The sequence below is a fragment of the Myxine glutinosa genome, chromosome 6 (assembly GCF_964187855.1).
Source record: "Myxine glutinosa chromosome 6, kmMyxGlut1.1, whole genome shotgun sequence".
NCBI lineage: Eukaryota > Metazoa > Chordata > Myxini > Myxiniformes > Myxinidae > Myxine > Myxine glutinosa.
The window spans coordinates 53,168,931-53,192,717 of NC_136266.1; positions in this window are offsets into that span (position 1 = coordinate 53,168,931).

The following is a 23,787-nucleotide window of genomic DNA, read 5'->3' on the forward strand; positions in this document are numbered from 1 at the left end:
GGCTTAATGCACTGGCTTAACGGTTAAGGTGGTTAGCAATTAGCATGGCTTAATGCACTGGCTTAACGGTTAAGGTGGTTAGGAATTAGCATGGCTTAATGCATTGGCTTCACGGTTAAGGTGGTTAGCAATTAGCATGGCTTAATGCACTGGCTTAACCGTTAAGGTGGTTAGCATGGCTTAATGCACTGGCTTAACGGTTAAGGTGGCTAGCATGGCTTAATGCACTGGCTTAACGGTTAAGGTGGTTAGCATAGCTTAATGCACTGGCTTAACGGTTAAGGTGGTTAGCATGGCTTAATGCATTGGCTTAACGGTTAAGGTGGTTAGCATGGTTTAATGCATTGGCTTAACGGTTAAGGTGGTTAGCAATTAGCATGGCTTAATGCACTGGCTTAACGGTTAAGATGGTTAGCTTGACTTAAAGCACTGGCTTAACGGTTAAGGTGGTTAGCTTGGCTTAATGCACTGGCTTAACGGTTAAGGTGGTTAGCTTGGCTTAATGCATTGGCTTAACGGTTGAGGTGGTTAGCATGGCGTAATGCATTGGCTTAACGGTTAAGGTGTTAAGCGTGGTTTAATGCATTGGCTTAACGGTTAAGGTGGTTAGCATGGCTTAATGCACTGGCTTAACGGTTAAGGTGGTTATCATAGCTTAATGCACTGGCTTAACGGTTAAGGTGGTTAGCATGGCTTAATGCATTGGCTTAACGGTTAAGGTGGTTAGCATGGTTTAATGCATTGGCTTAACGGTTAAGGTGGTTAGCAATTAGCATGGCTTAATGCACTGGCTTAACAGTTAAGGTGGTTAGCATGGCTTAATGCATTGGCTTAACGGTTAAGATGGTAAGCATGGCGTAATGCATTGGCTTAATGGTTAAGGTGGTTAGCATGGCTTAATGCACTGGCTTAACGGTTAAGGTGGTTAGCATGGCTTAATGCACTTGCTTAACAGTTAAGGTGGTTACCATGCCTTAATGCACTGGCTTAACGGTTAAGGTGGTGAGCATGGCTTAATGCACTGGCTTAACGGTTAAGGTTGTTAGCATGGCTTAATGCATTGGCTTAACGGTTAAGGTGGTTAGCATGGCTTAATGCACTGGCTTAACGGCTAAGGTGGTTAGCATGGCTTAATGCACTGGCTTCACGGTAAAGCTGGTTAGCTTGGCTTAATGCACTGGCTTAACGGTTAAGGTGGTTAGCATGGCTAATGCATTGCCTTAACGGTTAAGGTGGTTAGCTTGGCTTAATGCACTGGCTTAACGGTTAAGGTGGTTAGCATGGCTTAATGCATTGGCTTAACGGTTAAGGTGGTTAGCTTGGCTTAACGGTTAAGGTGGTTAGCATGGCTTAATGCATTGGCTTAACGGTTAAGGTGGTTAGCATGGCTTAATGCACTGGCTTAACGGTTAAGGTGGTTAGCATGGCTTAATGCACTGGCTTAACGGCTAAGGTGGTTAGCATGGCTTAATGCACTGGCTTAACGGTTAAGATGGTTAGCTTGGCTTAAAGCACTGGCTTAACGGTTAAGGTGGTTAGCTTGGCTTAATGCATTGGCTTAACGGTTGAGGTGGTTAGCATGGCTTAATGCATTGGCTTAATGGTTAAGGTGTTTAGCATGATTTAATGCATTGGCTTAACGGTTAAGGTGGTTAGCATGGCTTAATGCATTGGCTTAACGGTTAAGGTGGTTAGCTTGCCTTAACGGTTGAGGTGGTTAGCATGGCTTAATGCATTGGCTTAACGGTTAAGGTGTTTAGCATGGTTTAATGCATTGGCTTAATGGTTAAGGTGGTTAGCTTGGCTTAATGCACTGGCTTAACGGTTAAGGTGGTTAGCTTGGCTTAATGCATTGGCTTAACGGTTGAGGTGTTTCGCATGGCTTAATGCACTGGCTTAACGGTTAAGGTGGTTAGCATGGCTTAATGCACTGGCTTAACGGTTAAGGTGGTTAGCATGGCTTAATGCACTGGCTTAACGGCTAAGGTGGTTAGCATGGCTTAATGCACTGGCTTAACAGTTAAGGTGGTTAGCAATTAGCATGGCTTAATGCACTGGCTTAACGGCTAAGGTGGTTAGCATGGCTTAATGCACTGGCTTAACGGCTAAGGTGGTTAGCAATTAGCATGGCTTAATGCACTGGCTTAACGGTTACGGTAGTTAGCAATTAGCATGGCTTAATGCACTGGCTTAACGGTTACGGTGGTTAGCAATTAGCATGGCTTAATGCACTGGCTTAATGGTTAAGGTGGTTAGCAATTAGCATGGCTTAATGCATTGGCTTCACGGTTAAGGTGGTTAGCAATTAGCATGGCTTAATGCACTGGCTTAACGGTTAAAGTGGTTAGCATGGCTTAATGCACTGGCTTAACTGTTAAGGTGGTTAGCTTGGCTTAAGGCACTGGCTTAACGGTTAAGGTGGTTAGCATGGCTTAATGCACTGGCTTAACGGTTAAGGTGGTTAGCATAGCTTAATGCACTGGCTTAACGGTTAAGGTGGTTAGCATGGCTTAATGCATTGGCTTAACGGTTAAGGTGGTTAGCATGGTTTAATGCATTGGCTTAACGGTTAAGGTGGTTAGCAATTAGCATGGCTTAATGCACTGGCTTAACAGTTAAGGTGGTTAGCATGGCTTAATGCATTGGCTTAACGGTTAAGATGGTTAGCATGGCGTAATGCATTGGCTTAATGGTTAAGGTGGTTAGCATGGCTTAATGCACTGGCTTAACGGTTAAGGTGGTTAGCATGGCTTAATGCACTTGCTTAACAGTTAAGGTGGTTACCATGCCTTGATGCACTGGCTTAACGGTTAAGGTGGTGAGCATGGCTTAATGCACTGGCTTAACGGTTAAGGTTGTTAGCATGGCTTAATGCATTGGCTTAACGGTTAAGGTGGTTAGCATGGCTTAATGCACTGGCTTAACGGCTAAGGTGGTTAGCATGGCTTAATGCACTGGCTTCACGGTAAAGCTGGTTAGCTTGGCTTAATGCACTGGCTTAACGGTTAAGGTGGTTAGCATGGGTAATGCATTGCCTTAATGGTTAAGGTGGTTAGCTTGGCTTAATGCACTGGCTTAACGGTTAAGGTGGTTAGCATGGCTTAATACATTGGCTTTACGGTTAAGGTGGTTAGCTTGGCTTAACGGTTAAGGTGGTTAGCATGGCTTAATGCATTGGCTTAACGGTTAAGGTGGTTAGCATGGCTTAATGCACTGGCTTAACGGTTAAGGTGGTTAGCATGGCTTAATGCACTGGCTTAACTGTTAAGGTGGTTAGCTTGGCTTAAGGCACTGGCTTAACAGTTAAGGTGGTTAGCATGGTTTAATGCATTGGCTTAACGGTTAAGGTGGTTAGCAATTAGCATGGCTTAATGCATTGGCTTAACGGTTAAGGTGGTTAGCATGGTTTAATGCATTGGCTTAACGGTTAAGGTGGTTAGCAATTAGCATGGCTTAATGCACTGGCTTAACAGTTAAGGTGGTTAGCATGGCTTAATGCACTGGCTTAACTGTTAAGGTGGTTAGCTTGGCTTAAGGCACTGGCTTAACGGTTAAGGTGGCTAGCATGGCGTAATGCATTGGCTTAATGGTTAAGGTGGTTAGCATGGCTTAATGCACTGGCTTAACGGTTAAGGTGGTTAGCATGGCTTAATGCACTGGCTTAACAGTTAAGGTGGTTACCATGCCTTAATGCACTGGCTTAACAGTTAAGGTGGTTATCATGGCTTAATGCATTGGCTTAATGGTTAAGGTGGTTAGCATGGCTTAATGCACTGGCTTAACGGTTAAGGTTGTTAGCATGGCTTAATGCATTGGCTTAACGGTTAAGGTGGTTAGCATGGCTTAATGCACTGGCTTAACGGCTAAGGTGGTTAGCATGGCTTAATGCACTGGCTTCACGGTAAAGCTGGTTAGCTTGGCTTAATGCACTGGCTTAAAGGTTAAGGTGGTTAGCATGGGTAATGCATTGGCTTAACGGTTAAGGTGGTTAGCTTGGCTTAATGCACTGGCTTAACGGTTAAGGTGGTTAGCATGGCTTAATGCATTGGCTTAACGGTTAAGGTGGTTAGCTTGGCTTAACGGTTAAGGTGGTTAGCATGGCTTAATGCATTGGCTTAACGGCTAAGGTGGTTAGCATGGCTTAATGCACTGGCTTAACGGTTAAGGTGGTTAGCATGGCTTAATGAACTGGCTTAATGGTTAAGGTGGTTAGCATGGCTTAATGCACTGGCTTAACGGCTAAGGTGGTTAGCATGGCTTAATGCACTGGCTTAACGGTTAAGATGGTTAGCTTGGCTTAAAGCACTGGCTTAATGGTTAAGGTGTCAAGAAGCAACTCTTGGCTCTTAAAAGAAGTTCCACCAACAGCCTGAGAATGACGATCTTTATTAAATACCAACTTATACAGATCCGGAGGAAGCGAACTTTCTACAGCACGACTTGCCCTCATGCCACGTTCAGCCCTTCCTGAAAATCCATCGATTCACAGTTCACTTAAATAGGAACACGCTTATCAGAAAATCTCCGAGAGAACAAAGGAACTGGCGAGAGTTCCTCCCACCGTTATCCCTAGCCCCCACCGTTATCTGCTCTGTCATTCGGGGGAGTGCAGCACGCACCTTATCATTCGGACCAGACGAGGTTTCAAAGCTCCGAGGTGACAGAAAATGTAACTCATAAAGAGAAGAGTGCATGCTTGGCCCAGATAAGACCATTATTCAAAGGTTTATGTATACAATCCGAGCATTTTACATGAAGCTACACATTCCAAGCGCCTTCCATCCGCGGCTCGAGGCGCCGTCTGCGAATCAAAGAGGGATTTTACGACCGGACTTATCTAGGTGAAAGGGCACACGTATACAAATTAAAAACCATTTGTCCAGCACGACCGAGGCGAGCATCTTCTCATTTGTACTAAAGCGAAGCGAAAAACCCTTTATTCACTTATGAAAATAGCATTTTTTAAACAACATTTAAATCATAACATATTATTCGACCGACGTCTTATACAGAACATTAAGCAATAACGAATCTACGACTTGACATTCCTTCCTCTTGTCTCGTCGAGACAAAGTATCTCAAGAGACAACGTGCCACATCGGGCTTTATTGAAAAATAATTGTGTAATGCGGGTATCTCCCAAGGGCATACCGTGCGCCCATAGCGCCTCGCCCGTGCATTTGGCGAACGTGTCGTGTGGTGCGTGCTTGGAGCCTGAGGGCTCAGAACATGAAAGTCCATTAACGTTTCGGATCCACAACGAAGGCGTCTGGTCCAGATGAGGTTCTGCCCCGCCAGAGGGCCAACAACCTCCCCTGCGGAACTTGCTCCCCCCACCCTTTGCAGACTCGGTCCTTGCAGATCTTCGAAGTTAATCAACGATCATGCCCATGAGGTCCCTCACGTGCTGCTGTTCTGGGGAATACATAATATTGTCAGTATCTTGTGTCTCAATTTCCTGGTCAGGGTACAGAGCGTAAAAATCCGATTCACTTGAAGCATTTGAACTTAATACATATGAAGCAAAGAGAGGAACTTCCTTTATGTCAAAGTCTCCCTTGGGCGCCTGGTCGGCTTGCGGGTCTAGGATATCCACGTCGGGTCCCTCGACCGCCAGGCCCAGCGTCGCAATCAGATCCATAGTTGGGTCGGAAGGGGGCGTGCAGCTGTCAGCTTGTAATACATAAGCAGCGTTAGCCAGTACACGCAAGGGGTTTATAGCACAAGTATCACAGTCATCACAGACACCGTTACAGGCAGCAGCCAGTTCCCACATGGGATCCACACAAGTATCACAGTCGTCACAAAATTCAATACAATTTTCTGGAGCGCTGGTCGCAACTGCCTTGTTGAAGGACCCGTTCAGGTCGACGGCCTCTGTGGTCAGAACCATAGTCGTTGTCGGCGGCTTCTTCAATTTCCATCCTGTAAAATACTTTCTCATACAGAGGAGGACTAGAGATTGCATTAGTGCCCCCCAAATTACTACCCCAAGTATCACAGCCAGTGCGGTCAATAACCACTTCACTATGGTGCCCGTCCATCCCCGGAACCAGTCAGTGAGCCAGCTAAATTTATAAGAATTTTCGCGCGCGATCCGATCGATCGTCAGGGCGTGGCTAGTTTCCCTTAGTCTCACTATTGCGGCTGACACTCCTTCAGATGGATCGGGTATGTAAGTGCAACATTTTCCCTCTATTATTCCGCATACCCCTCCTTTCTCTGCCAAGAGCATGTCCAAAGCCACCCGATTCTGCATCACCATTGTACGCATGTGAATCACCGTATCCAATAGTATGTCATGAGCCGTAGCGGTGTCGTTTGCCACCTTTTCTAGGGCCAAAGCCAATTTATCTATCCGGAAACTATCCATGACTGTGCCCGCTCCTGGGAAGAAGAAACCAAACACCTTTTCCCATAGGCTCCCGTGTAGTTTAGTGGTTCCATCTTCGTTCATGACTGACCTCTTATAACGCCTGTCCAAGGACTTTGGGTCTAGCTCATCCAGTATCTCAACGTCAGGAAGGACTGAACCCAAATAACATGTGCCCCCCCAATTATTTGGTAAATAGGGGTAAGCCTTGTCGCCGCATATAAACATTGTCCCATGGGGTGGGACCAGGTGGGTGGATAAGCACCGGAGTCCCTTTACCACCCCATTAATCCTACTAACCCCCCTAGAGAATGTTATAGCCGTTATGTTGTGGTTGTGTTTATCTTGCAGTACTATTCGTAATGTAATCCCCGAGCTCCCTTGTCCCAGCTTCCCGGGGAGAGTGTAGGCGCATTCTGATTCTCCCATACGCAAGTGGCCGGAACCCTGGAGGCAGACCCTCCCTTTCTGTGGTTTGACCCAGACGGGGGCAGGCCTCTCGGCCACATGGGCAATCATTGACGGGCGATAATTAAATTGTCGATTGCAACTCTTGCCGTTGTCAACCCCTTCTCTTTCCAGCGTGGTGACTAAACATGGGGAATCGATAGGTTGTGAGCAGAGGTCATTGAGGGACAGAGGTAGCACTATCATGTGTATTCCTGTGGTGCCTGCTTGGGGAAAGTGCATGCACGACCAGCAGTGTGTCCTATTTTGAATTGTTGCCACCTCCCTGGCCACTTTCCAATATGTGTTTTCCCCCCTCTTTGGGGCCTTATCCTGGGGGTGTGGCGTGAGTATGTATTCGATGCATGGTGTGTGTTTAGTTTCGCCACTGGCCGCTCCTGGGGTCCAGACGCTGCACCGGACCTGCATAGTCATGCCTTTCTCTAGGCGCGTGCGTGTTTGTAGCTTAAAATCAGGGGTTCCCCATTTGTATCCTGGTTGGGCCAAGGTCTCAATGCTAGCTTGCCCGTTTTCCCGGAACTCTCGTTGCTTTTGTAGTACAATGCCAACGCGTCCAGGCCCTGCCGACAGTGCTAGCCATTTTACGCTTACCCAATTTGTGTGCAGGGCTTTCTGTTCGAAACATGGTAGTGATACTCTTTGTCCCCATGTTACGGTGAGGTGTCGGGTTTCGTTTTCGCATCTATTGGGATCGGAGCTTCCCCTAGCTGCTGTCGCTATCAATAGTATCGTACCTATGATTAGGCCCATCCTTACTGTGGTTGCTGTGGTGTAGTGTCTGGTGCTTGTATGGCCAACTTACAGTGCGTGGCGTGGATCCACGAGGTCTTGCCCTCGCAAAAGACTGCCGTTGGTGTAGTCAGCAACACCTGGACTGGTCCCTTCCACCTTGGTTCCAAGGCGTTCTTGCAGGTGAAGTGCTCCACGAACACCTGGTCTTTTTCCTCTGGTGGAACACCTGGTCCACAAGCCTCCTGGGAACACCTGGTCTACAGGTCTCCAATTCATAGATTCAATTCATTCAATTCATAGTTTCATAGAACACCTTTTCTCCAATTTCCTAATCCACTTTTTCCAAGTGGATCCAATTTTATCCAATATTCAATTTTTAAATTCAATCCCATTTAATCCAGTCCAATTCAAATTAAATTCAATCCTTCTCTCAGCATCCCATTACCTGTTTCCAACATCAATAAAAATAAAATTATAAAATAATAAAAATCAATCATCTCAAATCTCAAATCAAATCAAAAAATCAATCAAAGTCATAAAAATCAATAAAATAATAAAAATAAACGAAAATTACTTCAGCTAGAGTTTCAACTAGAATTAACACAAACAAACCACCATTAACCTCCATTAACGCAAACAAACCACCATTAACCTCCATTAACACAAACAAACCACCATTAACCTCCATGAACCTCCCCCTATTATTTATTTATTTTCACGAAAAAACAAATAATAGAAATAACCTGGTCTAATTCCAATTCCAATTATGGTCCGTTCTGGTGTCTGGTCACACACAATGTTTTCCTCACCCACTGTGATTCGCTCAAAATAGATTCTCACTGTTATGTCTGAAATTCGTCTCATGAAAACCCACTCAAGAGTCCGGTGTAACAGACAGACAAACACATAGACACGCCGAAGACCCCAGGGTACCCATCAAACTAGCTTGTCCCCAGATTCATAACACAGCGAAACATGTAACTTTACTAAAATAATCACTTACTCATAACTAATACTCATAATAACTCATAATTACTTATGTAATTACTCATGCCAATACTTACTCAAAATAATGTAATATCCCAATCTTCACCCCCTATGCAAATCGAAGCACCCCGGACAATCCACAACCAATATCAACCACTGTAGCCGCCTTCCCGACTCCAGGCAGCCACACACAGCCACATACATCTCCACCCACGTCACACAAGACAACAGCCAACGAGTGTGTCCACCACACAGAAACCTTTGGCAATGCAACAACCGAACTCCCAGACAACCAACAACAAAACCCAATCCATCTCCATGGCTCATCAAGCGGTTCCAACTTAATCCAGCTTCACATACCGATTTCCCCAAAAAACTCGTGAAACTTCACCCCCATTCTGGAAAAACCCTGGACTAAACCCTGACACCCTAAATAACTTCAGACCCATCTCCAACCTACCCTTTCTGTAAAAAGTTTTGGAACGTGCTGTGGCCACTCAACTCAAACATCACCACTCTGCCAATAACCTGTATGAAACATCCCAATCCGGATTCTGCTCCAGCCACAGTACTGAAACTGCTCTCCTCAAAATCACCAGCGACCTTTTCTCTCCTCTGACGCCGGCAACCTCAACATTCTCATCCTCCTCACCTCAACGCCGCCTTTGATATCATCAATCACACCATCCTCCTCACCCTGCTTAGACCAGCTTGTACCTATTAAACCCAAATCAGTTCACTCCCAAGCCCACAAGGACCACCTACAGCACTGCAAAGATGCCCTCTACTTCGCCTACTACTCTCAAATTATCCACTCTGGCTCCGGAATCCCAAAAGCACTCTTCTCTACAATAAACAAACTAAATAAACAAATAAATAAACAAACTTTACAACGTGAACAAACTCCTCAGCGCCCTGGATACCACCACCTGTCATTCAGAGTAGACAACAGCATCTCCTTCCTTCCATTCATCCAAAGCAAAATTGACAGCATCTACAACAGCTTAATCACCACAATTCGCTCTATCCTGACAAACTGCATCACTGAAATAAAATTCTGGCTTCAAATCAACTTCCTCGAACTTAACTATGATAAATCTAAATTAATCTTCGTTTGCCCAAAACCACTCACCAAATCCACCCATAACTTTGCCCCCAACATCGATGGTTTCCCAGTATCACATCCTCACATCCGGAACCTCACATCCGGAATCACATCCCAAATCTGTATATTATTTTCTACTGTGGTTATATTAAACCATTATTTTACAAAATCCAACTTTCAATAAACTGAAAATTGCTTTGCTGGACCCATGCAAGATTCATCACAAATTTTGCAAACTTCCCAAAGACATATCTTTCATTGCTTTTGAATTTGTGAACACACACGTTTCGTACTTCCACTCCATGTCAGGAACCATTTAGAATGGTGAAAATGAATTTCATAATAGACTTACCTCAGCCTCTAAAAGTATTTCCTACAATTTTCACGATTTAGAGGTCGAAATAGCAAACCAGTCCTTTTTGAGGCTAAAACTATCCTCAAATTCATTACATTTATACCCTCCTTTCTATTAATATCAACCATTTTCTCTCGCCATGGAATAGTCCACCACTCATATAAATAATCATAAGAGTTCTGCGAAACATCTCCATCTTTAAAACTTAGCCAACCATTTTTAAACCACATGTTTTCCCCCCAAAAAACAAGTCACATTCTTTGTATATTGCCAACATTGTTCATCGTTTAAGTATCATCCAGAACTAAATTTTTATAAACCATCAACTTGTAGATGCATTTATTTATATCCCATTAACCCAAGAACTCTCAATTGCTTGGTTATATTTTAGTAATGTCATATATCCATATTTCTTTTCCAAAATGTTCCTGATATACACATTAATCCCATCTGTCTTTGTTTACTAAACATACCATCCCACTGAGGCAGCTGCACCGTCACTTTACATAAACCCATGCTTTATATACATTTGTTTGCGTCGGTCACAATCCGCGTGGATTGTATCTGTCAGCCCGTCTGCAAACATCAATCACGTCGAATGTATTTCACACATATCAATTCTCATTTACCCATGACTTACACACCATTTTCAAAGCACACCATTTTCACCATTACTGTTGAAACCACTCTTCCTATGACAATTCAAGACGCGCACGCAATTACTTACAACAATGCAACCAATGCCGTGCAAACAATTCCACGAATCGCAAATCTATGACCAATAATACACATACCAGAACCAGTAAATCGCATAACCAAAACGCAAACTGTAAACCCAACCAGAATTTGTACATTTCCAGATCAACTCAAATCAAGAAATCAACACAAATCCTTATTACCTCCAATCAACTCAAAATTAAATCAAACAATTCAAAACCAGATCGGATCAGCGATCAGGAATCACTTTCCAATCAACACATTCCAAGCAACAATTCATTCAAAGCCACAATTATTTCAACACCAATGTACCAGATAAATCATACCAGATAAATCAACTCAGGGAAAATGCAATTTACCATGCACACAACACGATTTTATGCCCTTTAGCAGTTCACTGACACCAAGTCCAGCTCGATATCAGCAACCAAGCTTAAAAACACAACTCTCACCTTACTGTGACAAATAAGCAACCAACCTACTTCACACTAAAACAAATAACTTTTCATCACCCCAAATATCCTCCATTTACCATGACTATCCCCATTGCTCGATCACACACGTCACTGTGCTCGGCCCGGTTAAATTAAATTCAAGCGTTGACGCTTCCGGTCGGCACCGGAAGTCTGTTTATTTATTGAGTCCCCTGAATCGGGACATCAACGACGATTACAACAACAAAAAAAATAAAAGAACTCGATATTCTCTGTTCACTAATTACGTACATGATTTCGGTTTAACCCTGCCGTTAAAACAACACCCAGTAGACTGACAGCCTGTCGTTCTTCCAAGGTTAGTGAATTATCTCCGACCTCTTTCCCTTACAAATCTTGAACAAAGGTCAAATGAACTTTAAAAGGTCAAACTTCAAACGGAGAAAGGTGGTACAAACGTCGAATTGGGGTAACCAGCGTTTTCATTCCACAACTAATACAAGTCCGGCGCCATTCCCCGTCCTTGCAAGAGCTCCACATCCGGACCGACAAATGACCATTATTGAAACTCCACATCGCCTAATGCCAACGCCCTACGGATCCAACAACCGTCACAATCCGCCCAGGAAATTCCGTGGGAGTCGTGCTTTACAATCCAACACCCTTACCACCTGGACACAACTGCAGTCCCAGTGCGCACCCAGAGTGCCCAATCCGCGATCCACAATTTTCTCAGGGCACACACCTCCTCCTTAAAATCCATGCCTCATTCTGAAATATAATCCTGAAATATCCTGAAATATAACTCCCCAGACAGACAAACACAACCACAACCTCCTCGCGCCCACACCTTGGCACAAGCCACACCACATACCGACAGTTGAAACCTCGACCGTCCTCCTTCCTCGGATAAGCGTTATGTTGAAAACGTGACATTTCTGCTCGAATTATTGAATTTCCAATACTCTCCCTGCAGCGCCCGTGAGGCAGCTTGTCTCACATTATCTGCCCCCAGACCCATATGCACTTTAATAACTTAACCTTATCAGCATCGCTCACCAGCAAACCCTTTGTCCGGCGCATCGATCAACACAAATGCATCGATGCACCTTCCAGCCGCCACTCCGCACCTTGATCTTGCAACAATATATATATTTCATCTGCTCACTGCTCTAGACAACCTAATCTACCTCAATCAGAGATCTCTCTGAATCTCATCATTCGCACTGTACCTTACTTACTGTATGAATAAGACTTCCTGTGACATTGCATGGCATGTATGTCGCAAGCGCCCACTATTCTGACATGGCTCATGACTCATGTCTGATTCTGACATGAACGTCTGACATGAACGTCCGACATCCAGCAAAGTCGAAATGACCCACAATGCATTTGGGCACACATCCTCCGAGCAACCTCATACAGCACACCCGTGACTCGCGGCTCACTCGGCTCCTGCCCGAACGCACAATAACTCTACCCAAACTTCCACGGATTTCCACCCACGGATTTCACAACACACACGACAAAAATCCAATTTAAATTCAGAGATCGCCGATCGACCTGGCACGACCATCTCAACGCGGCGACGCCACGCCGCCCTCCGTCCTGGCGCGCACCCTCGTGCCTCCACACGAATCCCAACACTAGACTGCACGCCGCTCTATTCGCGTTCACGGCGGGGTTTACCTCACGTCGGGACATGCAGTCGGCTGTCATAACAGATTGTTGTCATGCAGTCGGCTTGTTGAGCTGTCATAACAGTGAGCTGTCAGAACATTGAGCTGTCAGAACTCATCCCTAGCTCGTAAACATCGCAAAAAAACAGGATCTCTGACGCTTGACCTCTCTGACCCAAAATGCACTACATGACATCATCATCCTAAAGGTGAGCTGCCTCAGGGATATAGGCCTACCCCACACATACAATACACAATATCTGCCATTGAATGAACTCTTCAATTCAAGTAAAACACACATATTGATTCGAATTCTGAATTTAGTTCAACAAATTCCAAATTTCTTGCCCGACTGCCACTCGACAGACAAAAGCAGCCCATCTTGTAACCATCTCCAAGAAACCGCTTCATATCAACAGTAGGTCGACAAGGGCACTCCGAGTGCTCTCCTGACCCGATTTATATCAATTCGCTTCCCAAACACTCCCAAACAGATGAAAATCCGGACTCAGTTCAGGACCTCACCTGTTCCCTCGGATAGACGCTAAAATTGACATTCCCGGCCTGAATTTTCCGCACGTCAAGCAGACCACTTACAAAGCTTCACACCGAAACCCTCTGCTTTGCATATGTCATACAGACAAATACATTGGCCAGATACACACATCAATTAATATCCCAATATACATTCATTCCTCATTCATATACCAGTGAGTCTCCCAGACTTCGCGCGAAAATCAGATCGACTCAAATCATGCCTTTCTCCAGCCACTCCCATGTACAATCTTTGCTCATTCATGTTACGTCTCTCATTCAAGGAAAAGGATTTTCTCTTGGGACGGGTTGGACGGGGTGGGTTGAGGTAAAAAAAAGGGAAGGCAGGGCGGGGGTGTTGGGGTGTTGCCTAGAGCCCCGGGACTGAGCTCAGGTCTTGGGGGGGTGGGGGGTCCTTTTGCACGGCCCAATTCTGCGGCTGTGGAGGGGGCCCTTGTATGTTCCAGTTTTGGGGAGGGGGCCCTTGTGGGTTCCAAATTTTGGGGAGGGGGCCCTTATGGGTTCCTGGACAAGCATTTGCAACATGTCGTCCTTTACATCGGCCTTCTTATCGTCGCCCATGTCCCACTGCTCGGCCGCTTCATCTAATTGGTCGGTTGGCCTCAGTGCGGTGTATACCCCGGCCAACAACAGGTCGACCAGGGCCCCCCAATCGTCGAGGGTCTGGGCCGGGGTTGGTGCTACATTCGGCCAGCGTGCGTGTACTTTGGCCTGGTCCCACACCCGCGCGGGCAATACAGCCTTTCCCATGTGGCAGACGTCCCGCCAATCTGCGCCTGTATTTTGTATCCACAAACGCATAAGTTCCGGTATGTGACCGGGCTGTTCAGCCAGCAAGGTTCTCACCCGCTCCTGCATAGACGCCAAATCTGGTTCTTTCAAATGGTTTTTTTAAGGGACACATCCCGATTGTAGGCTGTGGGTTCTCCGATTCCGTGAGCCCTTCCACTGAGGGGTACAATACAATACTCCTAGCCCTTCTGGGGCCGCGAACCCGCTGTCCGCCCCACTAATTTCTTGTCCTCTAAAAGGGTTACCCGGGCTAAGGTGAACCTGAGGGGCGGCTGGTCTGGTTTGGTCTAACCCCTGGGGAAACAGGGGCGGGGGTGGGAGAGGTGGCGCCTGTGGCCCGGGGACAGGGCTCAGGGCTTGGGGGGGTGGGGGGTCTTGGTCTGGCATCTGGTCCAGCGGCATCAACCGCTGATTTACTTGCTTAACTGCTTACTTAATTGTCCTCTGTCCTTGTAGCTTCAATAACCATAGCTGCAATGCTTAAAATTTCAATATTTCAAAAACCACTCCTGTCCTTCTTAACTGTGGTCACCTGGCCCTTTCTCTTGTTCACCTGGCCCTGGCCTGTTTCTATCTGGACCTCTGTTGCTTGCTTCCTTCTTGTCAAGCCTACCTACTACCTGCGCGTTATCCTTTTACTGGCCATGTTCCTATGGCCCTCTAAGTTAGCCACAGCCCTTCGTTCCCTGGCATGCAATGGCATACCCCATCTTGTCTCTGGGCTGTTCCTTCCTGGAAAGATCTTGGCCACCTGGCTTCAACCTATATGGCTGTCCGACCTCACTTTCCCCTCCTGGTGCTAACTGTAACGTTAAGCTTACTGTTAAATCCTTACCCTCTTACCGTTATCTTTACTGATATCCTGCGCAAATCCTATCCTTTGCTTTTACTCCTGGTGATTTTAACAAAGACACGTCATTCTGAGGCCTGAAAATTAGCCTCTACTTACAATTTCTGTTCGGAGTGCAGGCAATACAGGTGACAGGGGGGACGAACTGTGCCTGTTCGAGGAGGGGGGTACGAATTTGGATTGCCCTCTGATAAAAAAACAATGCTCACCTTAAACAAATCAGCGTACCGGCGTCCCGGCCTCAGGCAGCCCCCCTCGGATCGTTCAGGATTCGCCTCGACTGTCACTATCGTTTGCTGCACCCCACACCTGGTACCAAAATGTCAAGAAGCAACTCTTGGCTCTTAAAAGAAGTTCCACCAACAGCCTGAGAATGACGATCTTTATTAAATACCAACTTATACAGATCCGGAGGAAGCGAACTTTCTACAGCACGACTTGCCCTCATGCCACGTTCAGCCCTTCCTGAAAATCCATCGATTCACAGTTCACTTAAATAGGAACACGCTTATCAGAAAATCTCCGAGAGAACAAAGGAACTGGCGAGAGTTCCTCCCACCGTTATCCCTAGCCCCCACCGTTATCTGCTCTGTCATTCGGGGGAGTGCAGCACGCACCTTATCATTCGGACCAGACGAGGTTTCAAAGCTCCGAGGTGACAGAAAATGTAACTCATAAAGAGAAGAGTGCATGCTTGGCCCAGATAAGACCATTATTCAAAGGTTTATGTATACAATCCGAGCATTTTACATGAAGCTACACATTCCAAGCGCCTTCCATCCGCGGCTCGAGGCGCCGTCTGCGAATCAAAGAGGGATTTTACGACCAGACTTATCTAGGTGAAAGGGCACACGTATACAAATTAAAAACCATTTGTCCAGCACGACCGAGGCGAGCATCTTCTCATTTGTACTAAAGCGAAGCGAAAAACCCTTTATTCACTTATGAAAATAGCATTTTTTAAACAACATTTAAATCATAACATATTGTTGCGAATATGGAATTTGGCCTCCATATCCGCTTGTAAATATTCCCCTATTTCTCCAATACTCCCCAACTTTCCCCAATCCCCCATTCCCTAGTCCCATTGCATGTAAATAACACTCAGTAGAGCCGACCTTCCCCTTATTCCCCCATTAAATGTCGTGCCCAGGTCCACCGCACCACACGTAGACAACTTTCGGACATCTTGCTAGTTATTCTTAATCTATGTCAGTTAAGGACTCGTTTCCATTAATTCTGACTCTTCGTTGCACCAGAATGTGATTATATGGCATCAGTAGTGAGTTTAGGACCTTTCCCATACCTCCTTCCATCTTCCATACCTCCTTCCATCTTCTTCCCCAACAATTACAACAACAACAGAGGAGATGGCGGCGGCGCGGGGGAGGATGCGTCCTCACACCGGCTCGATTAGCGCCATTGACCACGCGCTCCACGGGGTTACCACGGAGGGGCTGGCTGTCAGCTCCTCCTCAAGGGCGGAGCCTGGTAACCCCCCGCACCCAATCAGAAGGGCGGACCGATTCCATCTGGGGCGGCGCTAGCGAGCCGAGGGCGTGTCACTCCCCGCCGGATATACGTGGCGACTGACCGGAAGTGAGGAGAGATGCGCCCCAGCTGGAGAAAGAGGTACCTGCGAGCGCTGAGTCAGATGCGCCCCGCCTGAGAAAGAACGTTGCCTGCGATCGCTGAGAGAGAAAGACCCGCCTGAGAAAGAACGTCCCCTCCGAGCGCTGTGACCTCCCCGCATCTTTGGACCGGACTGTACCCTGCTTTGAGCCAAGAGTGCACCTTGAGCCATCGATACCCGCTTTCCTGCCATCAACCCCCGTGTGAGTCAGCCGTTGTCCCGTTTATCTGTCGTCTGTCCGGGGTCAATATAAGAGTGTGTCTAAGTGCCTGTCTTCCTGTGATATACCTCTAGCCCCTGTAATCTAACCTTTCCTTACGAATATAATTGAGAATCGAAACATTGGTGTCTGTCATTATAACCCAGCCGGGTGTCTTCTTTTTCCTTATTGATCCAGCGTAGCGCGGCTCCGTCAACGTCGAGTATAATCGGGTAATTTGTGCGGACACGACGGCCATTCCGCTCGGCCCACCTTAACATCAAAGTCGTGTCTGTAACAATTGGTGTCGAGGAGTGAGATTCGGACCCGGGACTAAATTAGTTAGGCCCAAATTTTGGGAGGGAAAATCGAGCCGGAGCGCGTACGGCGCTCGACCGAATCGATTCGGAGCGGGGTCCCGCGGTTACTGCGCTCGCCGAAATTATAACGAAAAAAAAAAAAACATTTGGATTTGTTTTACGAAACTCGAATTTTGCAAGTCGCGCTATGGCGGATCAAGACGGCTGGGGTCCGGTAGGGGAGAGTGAAGCAGGGTCGGTCCAGGACCAAATTGAGGGACGCGAGGAGAGCGAAGCAGTGAGGGTAGCAGGGTCGCAAAATAGCGTTGTCATGCACGAGGTGGCCACGGCGTCCACGCCCGCGACCGTAGTGGCGCCACCGGTGGATTTGAACTTGTTTTTAATACAAATGAAGGCCCTTATGGCCCAGAATTGTGAGCAAATGAGGGCTGATAGAAAGCGATTGGGTGAGCGATTGAGTGAGCGATTGGAGGGCCAAATGGGGGTAATGAGGGACGAAGCGAGGGGTACTGGTGAGAAGGTAGACAAAAATTTTGAGGGGTTAGACAATGGGATAAAAGAGGTGAGAAATGGGTTAACGGGGGTAGAAAACAGAATGGCCGCTCAAGAGAATCAAATGGAAGGGATGCAAAAAGGGTTAGAGGGGTTAGAAAACAGTATGGAAGGCAAATTGAGGGACATGAGGGACCAAGCGGAAAGGGAAGTTAACCAAATGGGGCAGCAGATAGAGGGGGTCAGAATGGGGGTAGAAACCAAACTGGATGCTCACAGGGAGGAAATGGAGCAGATGAGGGTGGCATCTGGGCAGGAGATGCAAGTGATGGGAGAGGAGATCAGAAGAGGAGTGAGTGAGGAGGTCGGAGGAGTGCGTGAGGAGGTGAGGCACTGTAAGGAGCACATGGAGAAGGAGGTGAGAAAGGGGACTGTAAAGTTACAAGGGGGCATAGAGGTCCTGACGCAGGAGGTGGAACAGCTGACGGAGGGACAAAAAGAAGTAACGGAGCAGGTAAAGAAGAACACAGCGGTAATAGAGGGTTTAAAATCGACACAGAAGGAGATGAAAAAGGACGTAGGGGTAATTAAAAAAGAGTGTCAGACGGTACATGAGGACCTGACGAGGAAAATGGACAAGGTGGTAGAGGTAATGGAGGTTAAAGAGCGGGAGGTGCGGGAGCACATAGAAAAAAATAAAGTGGAGTTAGAGGAAGAACTTAAAGGGGCGCACGAAGAGATGAAGGAGATGAAGCACAAATTAGAAGAAGTGGAAGAAGGGGTGAGCGAAATTAAGAAGCGACGGAGAGGGGATAAGAAAGAAATAAAAGAGGAGATAAAAGAATTGGTCCAAAGTCTGTGTTTGGATCGTGATGATGTGCTCATTAACCGGATGAGGGATTCGCAGGTGATGGAGGGGAAGCGAAGAGGAAGAGGACCCGGTGTAAGTGGTGACCAATATGGTCGTGCGTATGATGCGCCAGGTGATTTAAGAAGCTTGGGGGTCGAGATGGACCCGGGTGTTCGTGAGAGGCCGTTGGTGAAGTGTGCGACAGGTCTGGTGTGCGAAAAAGGAGGTGTGCAAGAAAGTCCGACTCTGGGGTGTGTGAGGAAAAAGTGTGTGCCAAGGAGTGAGGGTGCTGGCGAGGGTGAGTCGGTCGTAGCGCGTGTGCGAGGGGGCACATGGAAGCGCGGGGTGGTGAGTGTTACAGAGGGTGTGACGGGAGAGTGTGCGCAAGAGTGTGCGCGAGAAAGGTGTGTGACGGACAGGTGCATGGGGAAAGAGTGCGCTGTCAGAAGTAAGGAAGAGTGTCCACCTGTGGTGAGTGTTACAGAGGGTGTAACGGGAGAGTGTGCGCGAGAAAGGTGTGTGACGGACAGGTGCATGAGGAAAGAGTGCGCTGTCAGAAGTAAGGAAGAGTGTCCACCTGTGGTGAGGGTTACAAAGGGTGTAACGGGAGAGTGTGCGCGAGAAAGGTGTGTAACGGACAGGTGCATGGGGAAAGAGTGCGCTGTCAAGAGTAAGGGTGAGTGCGTTGTCAAGAGTGGTGGTGAGAGTATTGAGAGTGACAAGGAGAGTGAGTTAGTTGTGACAGGTGAGCGAGGATGTACACCTGGGATGGAAGGATGCACACCTGGAATGGTAGAGCGTGAGTGGGAATGCACGCTGGAATTAGTGGTGAGGCACGTGGTTGGGTGTGCGAATGAGAGCACACCTGTGATTGTCACAGAGGAGGTGACCGAGGAGGGGGCGCGAAGAAGTGTGTTGGTGAGGTGTGCTACCAACGAATGTGTGCCAAAGTGTTCGGTGGTCAGGTGTGTGACCAAGGCTGTGAGTGGAATGGGTGTACCTGGGTGTGTAAGGAAAGGTACGAGGAGCATGGGCACGGCTGGATGTGTGAGCAAGGAACGGGCTGCGGGGTGTAAGCATGCAGGTGAAGCATCGACGTTACACGGGTTAGAGGTTAGAGCGACTTTTAGCCGAAGCGGGCCCTCGGTGCGTGCCGGGCCTCGCTTTGAACGGCCGCGTCCAGGCTCCACTAGGTGGAGCGGGCAGCTGGATAGGAAGGGTCGTCATGGCGACCACGTTTTGTGGAGACGTGCCGGCAGGTCGAGATCGGGACATTGGATGGCTCCACGCCGAGGGGGTGCGTGGGATCTCGGCCCGGGTAAGCCCCCGTCCCTGTCCCGAATGCCGGACGCATCCAGCCGCAGGCACAAAACAACCAGCATCCATTGCTTGGCTTTACGAAGCCGGGCTTTGGGACAGGAATTGGCGCACCGAGAGGCAGTAGTGAGTAGACTGGGTGATGAGGTTAGTGTTTTGGCCCCAAAATTAGAGAAAAACAAAATTTGATGAATGGTACAGTGATTGGCAGATGATTGGCAAATTTTTAATTTGTTGAAATTTGATGTGCAAAATTGGTAGTGAGAGACCCCCGATGTGGTGGGATGGCATCCCTGCCACCCTTCCCATGTGGGGGCAAAGGAGCAATAGATTATGGGGTGTATGGCAGTGAAAACTAGCCCGGGTGGGTTAGGTTATATTGTAGGGATCTAGAAGAGATTGACATTAGGTGACGTTAAGTTTAGTTAGTGACTGATACCTGTAGTGGGGACGCAGGTAGATTAGTGTGGATGATAATGACGTGGGAGCGCAATAGTTTAAAGGGACGACTGGGAAGCGCAAGTTTCAGAAGGGAGTAGTTAGCTGAGATGATGCCGTGTGTGTGAGAATTGAACAGGTGTGATTGCACAGGTGTGCAACTGGACAGGTGTGTGGAGCCGTGTATGAGTAGTGAGTGTTGTGGATCAGCGCGAATGCGCTTGGGGAGAGAAGGGTGCAGGTGGCACCAGGTGTGAGAGCACAGGTGTGCAGGTACAGGTGTGTGGAGAGAGTTGGAGTAAGTGGTACGGAGTGGTGTGCATGGTGCGAAGGTGTGGATGGGGGAAGAGTGGACCCCTTTCACGAGTACCCGGGGCGGGTAGTGTAAGTGTTAGGTAGAGGGTACAGGTAAATTGTGGTTGGATATTGGCATTTGTGGTGCGGTGGCAGAATGGTGTTGTGGATGGGTGCATTAGTGTTGTGGAAATGGCTGGGCGTGTAGCCTGTTAGTGTGTGTAGTTGGTTGGGCACTCCACCACTGTGAGGATGTCGGCCAGGTGAGGCCGCAGGTGGGCTCTGGGAGCCGGTAGAGTTGTGGATGGGGCCCGAGGATCCGGAGGACGGACCCGGGTAGCCCAGTGCCAGAGAGGGCACCGAGTGGGGAGAGAGCCAGAGGGCCTTCCCCAGGTAGTTAGGTTAGGGTGAGGAGCAGGTAAGCTCGGAGGCAACTGCAGTGGTGGAGGTGTGCAGGTGGGTAGACCCACTGGGAGAGGTACACGCCACAGCCCAGAAATTGTGCGAGGGCACCGGGAGATGAATCGGGGGAGTGAGACCCCAAATTGAAGAGCACCACAGTCTGGCCAATGGGAATTGGTTTTTAGAACCCATAGTGTAAGAGGGCCAATGGTTTGGCCGGAGAAAGACCCCGGGTAGTGTAAAGTTGTTAAAGTCATTTAGGAGATAGTTAGGATTGATGAACCTGTCGCACCATACGCAGCCACTTACCTGAGGTGATGATGATGACTCCACACCTGTGTTTTCTTTGTTTTGTTGCAAGAAATGAGAATTGCTGTGTGGATTGGTGAGACGCATCACGACGTGGATGAGACATTGGGGTGATTCCATCTCTCCCTCCCTAGGAGGGACTGATGATGAATTGGTAATGGCAAATTTTGATGTTGAGTTGAAAATGGCAAATTTGATTGGTTAGGAGGGAGAGAAGACGAATTTGGTTTATGGGAGGAACGGGGAAGACAGTAGGGATGTTTGTTGATTTGTAAAGTAGATGTTTATGGGTAGTGTTGTGTTTTGTGGATACAGTAAGGGGTAAGGGAGGGGCCATGTAGGTTACCTGGTGGGGGGGGGGGGGGGCGTACGATAGGAACGTACCTGTCTCACCTGGTTCCCATGTGCCCCCAGTGTGCATCACCTTACATTGCGTGCACTTTTGCGCCCTTACCACCTTACTCACTTGTCTGCTTCTTTTGTCTCCCACCTCCGAGGATCTGGCTTTGGGGTAGAGAGAGAGGAGAGAGAGGTGCTGGCTGCGCAGTTGTGGGCCTGCACTTTCGCTGTTTGCTGCCGGGATCGATACACCATATGGACCGCAATGTTTGTGGCCACCCACAATGGACCGCAGTTCGTTTGCGGCCAAGCACCACCCGGGGATGGACCTATGGGTCAACGTGGCACCTATGCCATACAGGTGAACCACTTTTAGTTAACACCAAGTGCACCACAAGAAGAGCAAGAGACACCTGCAGGGTTAGGGGTTGTCGAATTTATTTTTATTCCAATGAACAATGGTGACTGCACCGATTGGTGGTGGGGTGGTGCTTTTGATGCTCGGGAAGGGTGCTCTGCACGTTATTAAAGGCCGTCGGCCACAGAGCACTCGTGGGTTGGTGTATCGATGTTGGCAAGCGCGCTCTCTCTATGCATAACATCTGCATGTGTTCCTCCAAAAACAGGTCCTGGATCGTAGTGTAAATAGCAGCGTAGTCTTGTAAATAATGCTCCCTACCGGCTGTATGTGTAGTTTGAGAATTCTTTCCGGATTCGGTTATCCTGTGGGTGTGTTTCTGTGAGGAGAAGGGTGCAACGTCGCAGGGGGACATATTTACTCATTTGTGAACATCTGTAAAACTGTCGCACTCAGGGTAGAGTTAATAGTAGAGGGACTACATCTGAGTGCCACACTAAACTAGGTAAAAATTTATCGGGTCGGGACGCCCCGAGGGTAGAGAAGGGTGCAATGTTGCGAATATGGATTTGGCCTCCATATCCGCTTGTAAATATTCCCCTATTTCTCCAATACTCCCCAACTTTCCCCAATCCCCCATTCCCTAGTCCCATTGCAAGTAAATAACACTCAGTAGAGCCGACCTTCCCCTTATTCCCCCATTAAATGTCGTGCCCAGGTCCACCGCACCACACGTAGACAACTTTCGGACATCTTGCTAGTTATTCTTAATCTATGTCAGTTAAGGACTCGTTTCCATTAATTCTGACTCTTTGTTGCACCAGAATGTGATTATATGGCATCAGTAGTGAGTTTAGGACCTTTCCCATACCTCCTTCCATCTTCCATACCTCCTTCCATCTTCTTCCCCAACAATTACAACAACAACAGAGGAGATGGCGGCGGCGCGGGGGAGGATGCGTCCTCACACCGGCTCGATTAGCGCCATTGACCACGCGCTCCACGGGGTTACCACGGAGGGGCTGGCTGTCAGCTCCTCCTCAAGGGCGGAGCCTGGTAACCCCCCGCACCCAATCAGAAAGGCGGACCGATTCCATCTGGGGCGGCGCTAGCGAGCCGAGGGCGTGTCACTCCCCGCCGGATATACGTGGCGACTGACCGGAAGTGAGGAGAGATGCGCCCCAGCTGGAGAAAGAGGTACCTGCGAGCGCTGAGTCAGATGCGCCCCGCCTGAGAAAGAACGTTGCCTGCGATCGCTGAGAGAGAAAGACCCGCCTGAGAAAGAACGTCCCCTCCGAGTGCTGTGACCTCCCCGCATCTTTGGACCGGACTGTACCCTGCTTTGAGCCAAGAGTGCACCTTGAGCCATCGATACCCGCTTTCCTGCCATCAACCCCCGTGTGAGTCAGCCGTTGTCCCGTTTATCTGTCGTCTGTCCGGGGTCAATATAAGAGTGTGTCTAAGTGCCTGTCTTCCTGTGATATACCTCTAGCCCCTGTAATCTAACCTTTCCTTACGAATATAATTGAGAATCGAAACATTGGTGTCTGTCATTATAACCCAGCCGGGTGTCTTCTTTTTCCTTATTGATCCAGCGTAGCGCGGCTCCGTCAACGTCGAGTATAATCGGGTAATTTGTGCGGACACGACGGCCATTCCGCTCGGCCCACATTAACATCAAAGTCGTGTCTGTAACAATATTATTCGACCGACGTCTTATACAGAACATTAAGCAATAACGAATCTACGACTTGACAAAGGTGGTTAGCATGGCTTAATGCATTGGCTT